Source organism: Rana temporaria, chromosome 5, assembly GCF_905171775.1.
Source record: "Rana temporaria chromosome 5, aRanTem1.1, whole genome shotgun sequence".
NCBI classification, from domain to species: domain Eukaryota; kingdom Metazoa; phylum Chordata; class Amphibia; order Anura; family Ranidae; genus Rana; species Rana temporaria.
In genome coordinates, this window is record NC_053493.1 from 387187212 (window position 1) to 387197835 (window position 10624).

The window sequence follows — 10624 nt, forward strand, 5'->3', positions numbered from 1 at the left end:
TGCTGTCCTGGCTTGTGCAACAGCTGTGTAATCACATTAAAGGACAAGTTACAAAAACCTCAGTCCCCCTCCCTCGCCCCCTAAACATACACAGCTGGGCCCCCCCCCCCTAACAAGTGCTTACTTGACTCCTGCGATGGCCTCTTGTGTTTTCTGCAGCTCGACTACTAAAAATCGAGAGATTACCCACCTGCGTGCCAACATCCCGTAGACTTGAATTGGTCACAGCTCCTGCAGTATGAGTATATCTCCAGTCTACGGGATGTTGTTGTGCAGGAGTGGGCAACATGGCTTCCATTGATATACAGTACAGACCAAAAGTTTGCACACACCTTCTCATTCAAAGAGTTTTCTTTATTTTCATGACTATGCAAATTGTAGATTCACACTGAAGGCATCAAAATTATGAATTAACACATGTGGAATTATACATAACAAAAAAGTGTAAAACAACTGAAAATATATTTCATATTCTAGGTTCTTCAAAGTAGCCACCTTTTGCAGCAGACACATCTCTAGAACTGTTAAGAGGAGACTGTGTGAATCAGGCCTTCATGGTAGAATATCTGCTAGGAAACCACTGCTAAAGAAAGGCAACAAGCAGAAGAGACTTGTTTGGGGTAAAGAACACAAGGAATGGACATTAGACCAGTGGAAATCTGTGCTTTGGTCTGATGAGTCCAAACTTGAGATCTTTGGTTCCAACCCCGTGTCTTTGTGCGACGCAGAAAAGGTGGACGGATGGACTCTACATGCCTGGTTCCCACCGTGAAGCATGGAGGAGGTGTGATGGTGTGGGGGTGCTTTGCTGGTGACACTGTTGGGGATTTATTCAAAATTGAAGGCATACTGAACCAGCATGGCTACCACAGCATCTTGCAGCGGCATGCTATTCCATCTGGTTTGTGTTTAGTTGGACCATCATTTATTTTTCAACAGGACAATGACCCCAAACACACCTCCAGGCTGTGTAAGGGCTATTTGACCAAGAAGGAGAGTGATGGGGTGCTGCGCCAGGTGACTACCTCTTGAAGCTCATCAAGAGAATGCCAAGAGTGTGCCAAGCAGTAATCAAAGCAAAAGGTGGCTACTTTGAAGAACCTAGAATATAAAAAATATTTTCAGTTGTTTCACACTTTTTTGTTATGTATAATTCCACATGTGTTAATTCATAGTTTTGAAGCCTTCAGTGTGAATCTACAATTTTCATAGTCATGAAAATAAAGAAAACTCTTTGAATGAGAAGGTGTGTCCAAACTTTTGGTCTGTACTGTATATGGTAATACCGCCATGAATTTTTAGCCAATCTCATTGCAGAGTGTGTCCAGCTGTCCTTTGTACTGAAGTTTGAACGTGTATTCCACACACTTCCTACCTTGTGCACCTAATTGAAGAAAAATAGATATTCGATCTATTGTCCATACAAGTGTTTGGTATTAGGTCCCAAAAACACTATAACATTACAAAAATACATAAAGTGTATACATCAAAATTCACGGAACAGTTCTTTGCATGTAGCCATCTTGTGTCAAAGGAAAGCCCTAAAAGCTAGAAGAGTACAAACGCATGACTGGTAGAATGAAGATATTGAGGCTTTTGTCCCTTTTTCAAACCCCAAAATCCCAAAATTTCAAAACTCCTCCCAATTGGCCGTTTTCTTTGGAATAAAATGGCCATAGCAGCCATTTTTTGAAAATACAAAACAGACATTGAATATAAAAAACAAACTATATCTGACCTCCAACCCAGTATAAGGTCTTTTGAAGGCACTTATAATTCAAGAACTGTCTGTATCTGCCACAAACCTCCTATAAAGGCCCCTAGTCACTGTTCTACCACCACAGGGACAATTAACAACTAAGTTATCCCAGTTACTGCTGAATCACCACTACCATGTTAGTTATTGCAAAGGAACACCCATAACCGAGATGGGCCCAACCCACCATTTTCCAAATATGTTTAGCCATCAAAGATTCAGGGAAAAAAATACAACACAAATTTAGAAGCGATACCCTGAAGAATTGCTAAAATGATCAAAACTGAAAATAAATAGTAAAGAGGTAAAACGTGGATGTTCAGACGAGGGAGGGGGAAACCTATCTGCTGGCTAATCTCTGACTGATATTCAGCAGGCACCTCCCTTCTCCCAACCATCTGGATCCACCCCTCCGTGACCCCCAACCCCTAATCCGGATAAGTACCCTTTTTTCCTTCTTTAAAGTTAAACAATTAAAATGGATCACCCCATTTCCTCTGCAAGGCCCAGTCATGTTGGCTTTCCACTTAAATATGCTTAATAAAGCATGTTCTAATACCTGGTGGCCTCAGGTGTAACGAATTGGACATTCTCCTGTTGTAGCACAGCAGGAAGAACCAGCAATAAATGTAAAAACCAAAATGGTGAGCGCTGAGGGTGTGATGATGGTGACCATGGAAACCTGTTTCAGGGCAAGGACCCCCTTTAATGTTTCACCCCCAGCGGCTACCACCTTGGTTTTTTACTTTCTGCTAGTTCTTCCTGGTGTGCTCCCTGGTTTAATTTCTGGATAATGGTATCTGACATCACATCCACCTAGAGCAGGGGTCTCCAAACTTTCTAAACAAAGGGCCGGTTCACCGTCCTTCAGACTTTAGGAGGGCCGGATCGTGGCCAGTGGGAGTGGAAATTTTTCTGATATCAGGTTAGGAGGAATAGTGGCCTATGTTTTCTATCGTAGGGAGTAATTGTGCTCCATTATTGGTGTCAGTAGAAGAAATGGTGCCCCATTGTTGGTGTTAGATGTCAGAATAGTGTCTCATATCAGTGGAAGGATTAGTGCCCCAAGGGCCGGATAATGGCAAGGAAAGGGCCACATCCGGCCACCGGGCCACAGTTTGGAGACCCCTGACCTAGAGGAATCTGCTGTAACAAAACAACCACTGACCACCTGGTACTCTGCCACCTACTGGAGACTTGATAGATGTGCTTGTATAGTAATTTTATACGTGAATGAGTGTGTGTGAGCTGGGCTGAAGACGCGCTAGCAGAGACACTGGAACGAATACCTGTATAAGCAAGTGGAGGTTGTGGTCATGAGAAATCTGGTGATACTTCAGACTTCAAAACGAGGAAAGCACTTGCACAGTTAACTCTTTGTAATCTGTAGCCAAACTTCCTACACTGGTAACACCAAGCACTTTGGACACACTTCTGTTACAGAACACCACTTCCCAGGTGTGCAGCATTTTTGAGCCGGTGCCACGGAGCATGTACTGGTCTCCGCTAAGTCAGCTGTCCCATCACCTCACTCCCAGTGACAAGGTCTCATATGTTACTATTGGACACAAAAAAATCTCCATAACTTTAATTCTTGTTCTCCTCCTGAGGCCTCACTTCATAACTCTTGTGATTCCCAGGCTGGGTCCCTAGCTTCCTCGGGACAGCATTCAGCTTGTGAGGCCTCTGTACTGGCCTCTGTACTGTATCTTCTCTAACCTTCCAGTCCCCTTGTTGTAAGCCCTGTTCTTTTGATATGCCTTACATGCACCCCTTTAGCGACTTCAGACCAGGCAGAGGTGGCTCTAGCATTTGTGAGGCCTAAGGCAAAACTTAACATGGGGCCCCACTCACACCCATGATGGGAAAATAATTCAAGGACAAGAGCCTTAACCCTGGCCGGTGGTTGTGAGGGTCTGCCGGTAGGGGGATTATCGGAATCGGGAAGCCCCCTTTAACAAGGTGGCCCCCAGATCCTGCTCTTTAATAACTAAGGCGTGGGGTTTTACATGGTGATGTCACCTAGTGAACCCGCCCCCTTGTGCTGGGTCATTGATGCCACAAGGGGTGGTGTCACTGATATTCACTGGTTGTTAGAGATGCTGGCGGCCCCGCTGCTGAGTTAGGGCTCTGAACGCTGCCTGAGCACAGCAGCGTTAAGGTCCCCTGCCCCTCATAACTGGGGTAATGCATTGGGTAAGTTAGGCGGCCGTGAGGCCCTTGTGAGTGTGAGGCCTTAGGCGACCGCCTAATTAAAGAGCCGCCTCTGAGACCAGGCAATTCAGATGAACAATAAAGATCTTTTACTGAGTTGCAGGTAACACACAAGCAGTTCTCAAAGATATCTTCCACACATTTTCCTGTACAAAGCTCTCTAGTGCCCCATGAAATGATTATACCTTAGGCAGAAGTCCATAAAAACAATCCTTTCAAGGCAGGCGTCCATTCAGCAGTAAATTCACAAAAGGTAGCAATAATCCGTTAGCGTCCATGATCTAGTTATAATCGACAAAAGGCAGTAAATTCATGACTGGCAGCTATAAGTCTATAGAGAGCTACAGGCTCTAGACTCCACCGAGAACTCCAAGGGGTGGCTCAGACCGACAACATAATGACAACATTTTGGCAGTCTTTCCCCCAACCCAGGAACCTGTTGTAGCTAACAACCCCCCACCCCCATTTATATTGTATGCAGGGGGGGTAACCTTCTGTTAAAGATTGGGAAAGCCTGGCCAGCAGGGTTACCCTTTGTTCTCAGATCCACCAGCCTAGCAGGTCAATCAAGGACAAACTTGGCAAACAGTTACATTGTAACATTTGGTCCATACGCTAAGGCTGCATTCACACCTGAACGTGGCGTACTGTACTGTGATTTGCCACGACAAATTGCGGCGTTTTGTCCCGCGATTTTCCGCGACAAAACGCGTTGTTTTTTAGCCTACAATACGCCGGAGGGGTGATTTAACATTGTCGGCTATGCCGAAAGCCGCCTGAAAAAAAGGGTCCGGGACTTGTTTTGAGCTTCAGGCGTACGGCGTTTCGGCGTTCGGCGTGGAGATGTGAACCATCTCCATAGCCGACAATGTTAAATCACCCCTCCAGCGTATTGCAGGCTGCAATAGCATCGGGCGTAAAAACGCCTAGGTGTGAATGCAGCCTAACACTTAACACTTTAGAACCACCTTCTTAGAAGTGCAATATGTAATACATTTTTTATTGAGTTTTAATAAATGCTGCATGCAGGTAGTGTCGCTCTCTCCCCCTTTCTTTTACTTCTTGTGTTTGTAGTTGACCTTCCCACCTCTAGGTGACCTTATGCCATTATTGCATGGGAAGGGGAGTCTCATAAGGAAATTGGTCTCAGAGATTCCATACGGTGCCCCAGAGAGAAATATAGTCTGATGGAACACCAAACTATCAAGAGACTTTGGCGGCTATCCTGGGTTAGGGAAAAAAAAAATTAAAAAGGGACCCCCACACCATTTTGGCGTGCTTCTGGTGAGTGTGTGGTAGAGAGAGGATCCCGCTTATCAAGGGCAATGCTTAGCACAGGCCAGGTTCCAGAAAAGGAGGGATAGTTCAGGTAAGGCTCCTTCACCTTAAACACTCCGGTAAGTGGTGTGTATGGCGTGAGACCGGAGCAAACCGCAGAAACTTCTTCTGCCTATTAAAAAGACACTACCCCATTTAATTGAAGACTATGTTGGTACTGAAGAACAGTATATCTTTTGCTGCAACCAAACTGTACAAGATTTACACAGAATACATCAGTGAACTATAAACTCATGGGTAGATTCAGGTACGGGCGCGCTAATTTGCGGCGGCGTAGCCTAGCGTGTTTACACTACGCCGCCTTAAGTAAGAGAGGCAAGTACATGATTCACAAAGTACTTGCCTCCTTACTTAGGGCGGCGTAGTGTAAATGCGGCGGGCGTAAGGGCGCCTAATTCAAATGGGTTGGAGGGGGGCATGTTTAATGGTAATGAGGCTTGACCTCACGTTTTTGACGTTTTTTGGCTACATTTCCCAGTGTGCATTGCAGCTAAGTACGCCGTACGGGCCTATTGATTTCGACGTGGACGTAAACGACTTTACTCCCGATTCGCGGACCACTTACGCAAACGACGTAAAAAATTCGAACCTCGCGGCGGGAACGGCGGCCATACTTTAACATTGTTATTCCACCTCATAGGTGGAATAACTTTAGGCCGCCTACGGCCTTACGAAAACGGCGTAAATTGACTGCGGCGGCCGGGCGTACGTTCGGGAATCGGCGTACAAACTCATTTACATAATCTACGCCGACTGCAATTGAAGCGCCACCTAGCGGCCATCCGAAAAATTGCAATCTAAGATAGGACGGCGCAAGCCGGCGTATCTTAGATATGTTTAAGCGTATCTCTGTTTGAGCATACGCTTAAACATAAGTCGGCGTAGATTCTGAGTTAGGTCGACTTATCTAGTGATAAGTCGGCCTAACTCTACCTGAATCGACCTATATGAGTATTTGCTCCCAAGACAAGGTTTTAGGTAGGTAGAGATTAGGGTTGTCCCGATACCACTTTTTTAGGACCGAGTACAAGTACCGATACTTTTTTCCATGTAGTCGCCGATACCGAATACCGATACTTTTTTTAAATGTCATGTGACAGTTTTCAAACCACAATACAGACTAAGGATATTTTCTTTAGAATTATGAAGAACTCTAACTCAAGACATTATAAAAGAATAAAAATGAGTAAAAATTTATAAAAATGTTTTATTTGCTTGTCACGCAGTAGTAAAAAACTCAAAGAATTTTCATAGAACATGTTGATAAATACAAAAAAAGTATTCTATTTAGGTATCGGGAGCATTTGCGCGAGTACGAGTACTCCCGCAAATACTCGGTATCGGTCCCGATACCGATACTAGTATCGGTATCTGGACAACCCTAGTAGAGATGAATTCCTTCCCAGCTGGGAGGGAAACGGTTAACATGTTTCCTGCATGTTCTGCTAAGCTTTGCCTTTCTCTACACCTGTGCTGTAAATAAAAGGGGGAGGGCTCTGCCCTCAGTAAGTCAGTGTGGATGGGAAGGAGAACACAGACACAATCCAGCATGTAGTCTCCAGCCACTACACAGAGCTTCTGCTGCCAGAAGTAGTCTTTTTTTTTTTTTTTTTTTTTTGAGCTTCTGCTGCCAGAAGTAGTCTTTTTTTGTTAGGTCTGCTTATTGGGGAGACTTGCTCATGCACAGTCTGCATGGAAGGAAAGAAATGGACAGCAAGTAAAATGTAGGGAGATTGCTGGAACTTGCAGTCCCTCCAGAAGATGCCATTTGTGGACTTTGCCAAGTATGGACTTTTATCTATGCAGTTATGCTGTGGGCAGCCACAAGCCTGTAGTTGGGGACTATGGATGATGGTGAATGTCTGCAATTTATATTGGGCTGCCCACTGTCCTTGTCATTGTGTTAATTTATTCTTCAAATAAAGCTTTTGAAACTTTGCCTTTGTCTGGTCTGAAGTTACTAAACGGGGCGCAATGTAAGTAACTGGCACATATAGTCTACAGCTCGGGTCACTAAGCACATTGGGGTATGAAGACATCAGTACCAGAGTTAATACAGTGTGAAGACACAAGTGATTACCAAAGGTTTCTCTAGCAGTCTGTGATTAGGCTGTACATCTGGCAGGTTAGCTAGTCTTCTGCAGCGAGGGAGATGATGTTGACACTACTTGATTTGAGATCCGTTTCTCATGGCAATGGGAGCAGATGTACACTGCTGGGATCCTAGACTTGTACACAGGTACTTGAGAGAGAGTTAAAGCGGAGGTTCACCCAAAAAATAAATTTTTAACATTACATTCAGCCGAGTTGTCCTAATGACAATCGGCTGTTTTTTGTTTGTTTTTCCCGTACATGCCGTATTTTCACCGCCGCTTCCGGGTATGTCTTCTGCGGGACTGGGCGTTCCTAATTGATTGACAGGCTGTTGCATACTGCGCGTCACGAGTTGCCGGAAAAAGCCGAACGTCGGTGCGCAGGCGCCGTATACAGCCGCACCGACGTTCGGCTTCTTTCGGCAACTCGTGACGCGCTGTATGCGACGGTCGGAAGCCAGTCAATCGATTAGGAACGCCCAGTCCCGCAGAAGACATACCCGAAGCGGCGGTGAAAATACGGTATGTACAAAAAAAAACAGCCGATTGTCATTAGGACAACTCGGCTGAATGTAATGTTAAAAATGTATTTTTGTGTGAACCCCCGCTTTAAGTGAAGTGCCCCCATGGAGTCTGTGTTGGCTGCACAGCGGGACCCCATTCCATTACTGGAAGTGAGCTAGCTTTGATACGTTGGACAGGTGGAGAGGGTGATTGTGTATATGATATCAAGAGCTTTACTCTTGATATGTGTGTTCATGTTTTGTCACCTACCCGGTGGTGAGCATAGCTCAAGTAAATGTACCCCATGTGTATGGCAGTGACCCTATACAAAGTGGCTAGCGTAGCCCAGAAGAACCCACCCCAGGGTAGCTCTCTCATGTGACCCTTGCTTGGCACCCAACGAGGTGAGAAACATGGAGGACAGGACAACCAACACCTACCCCACCCCCACATACAAGGTATCTACAGTAACTAAGGCCTTGCCTACATCTGAAAGTATTAACGTGTACATGTTCTTTTGCATGCATGCACTTAACGCTCCAGTGAGCATTTTTTATTTTGGCCATGATTAAGGGGGTGATCTAAGGCCTCCAAAACATGTTATTTTTTTAAAAAGTCTGTGGTGTGTGAACACACTTCAAAGACTCCACCCGGTGCCCAAGAAAACGCACAACATAAAGAGTATAAGGCAAAACGTGCAATGGGTGTACACATCATCCTCCAAGAAGAAAGACCGTAATCCTAATCCCCTGGGGCGTTAGGCTCCAGATGGGAACTGAGGTACCTACACTTGGTCCATCCGGCCAAAACCAGATGGACCACATTCTTTGGAGAGTCTGCAGAAACAGACCTACCCAAGTACATGTTGGGTTTCCCTGAAGGGAGACCCCATGAGAGAGGGCAAATTAAGCCAGAAGGCCATGTCTACCCCCTACCAAGACTTTCAGGGCAGGCCAGAGGACCTACACCCTACCAGTCACACATGCAAAATCGCATACAAACAAGGGGCTTAAATAAAATAAGTGGGGGAGGAAAGGAGAGGCCAGGCCATTGTGTGAAACAATGGCCGGCCCTTTGGTCAGGAATAAAAAGAAAATCCTCTGGTCCTAGCCAAAACGATCAGTGACCTTGGTGCCATAAGGCAAGTGATCCACATCACCGTGAAAATACGGCACCCCTGGACTCCAGAGCACATACACCACAGACTTCTTTCAACGCCGGCCCCACCAGGAAGGCATGGAGCTTTGAGAGCCACAGGAGGAAAAAGGCTCTTCCACAGCTCCCATTGCTTCTACCTACATTCGAAATACTGACGAGAACAGGAACAACAGCAATCTAGGCCACAAGGCCAGGGACCTGAAACCTTTCGGCCAGACCCATTAGGAGGTAACCCTTCTGGCTTTCTCTAATGCCACCGCCACCCTCAACTCATTGCCGTGGATCAAGGACAGTAACACAGGGCCACCACTTGGTAACTGATCGGAACTAGGGTTGCCACCTCATCCCTTTAAAACAGAACACATATGAATTACACAGGTTCTGAGGCTAATTTAATGCAGGTAAGGCACCAAATGAGTCTAATTACCACCTTAATTAGCCACAGAACCTGTGTAATTAATATGTGTTCGGTTTTAAAGGGATGAGGTGGCAACCCTAATCGGAACAGATACTACACTTGATCTTAGCCAAAAGGGCGAAAAGCGATTGGTTACTACACCCAATAAATATACTTTTTTCCTGAATATGATTTTATGGTGTGGCATTTCAATCTCCAGATCAGAGTTTTGCCCACACAACTCAAGGTTATGATGGTGACCCTTTGGTGTGCAGGAGTGGCCTATCTACCAATCAGATGCTCCACATGGATCATATTAACATAACGGTGACAGCAATTTGAAGACTGTCACCTACTTCTAGCTCTAGGTTCCATCATCCTAGCACCAGCTACATAATTCCCAGAATTTTGTAGTGTGACTACACTCCCATGTGCCGTCTGAAATCCACACTGCGCACTCTAGCAGCTCAAATAAAGACTATACAGGTCTGACAGCACCTGGTAACAAGTAATTCCTCCACAATGAGTCGCTTTAAGATGCAATCTCCTCTCCTCTGATCAGCAGTCACCACGTGTAATAGAAATTATCCCCATAGTAAAGTACTTCCATATAATTATTTTATTAAAAATTAGTAACTCGAATTTTTCATGCTAAAATTCATGTACAAATGCTAGTATGATTGTACGACTGTTACTTTTGATTATAAATAAAACTTTGTTTTGAAAAAAAAAATAGTAACTCACATTTAAGCAGGCACCATTCTACATACGTCCCCGGCTCCTCGCGACGCGTTGCATTACAGATTACACTTTTCATATAAAATTTAACTGACTTAAAGGAAGCACATAAGAGACATTCATGGGTAGAGTTCCGTATTCAGAAACGGCGGCGTAACGTCTGTGGTCCGGCGTAAGCCCGCCTAATTCAAATGTGGATGATGTGGGCGTGTTTTATTTAAATTCACTGTGACCCCACGTATGCGCCGCATGCGCCGTTCGTGAAAAAAAATCCCAGTGCGCATGCTCGAAATTACACCACAAGTCGTAAATGCTTTAGACGTGAACGTAACTTACGTACAGCCCTATTCGCGAACGACTTACGCAAACGATGTAAAATTTTTGAAATTCGACCGGGAACGACGTCCATACTTAACATAGGATACC

The 10624-nt window shown here is 45.1% G+C and overlaps 1 non-coding gene across 1 annotated transcript; it reads right to left on the bottom strand.

Annotated features, from left to right (window-relative positions):
- Positions 1 to 9428: 9428 nt before the first annotated feature.
- LOC120942255 lies at positions 9429 to 9610 on the bottom strand. Its single transcript, XR_005749958.1, has one exon. It is a non-coding gene; the product is annotated as a U2 spliceosomal RNA (small nuclear RNA).
- Positions 9611 to 10624: the final 1014 nt, after the last annotated feature.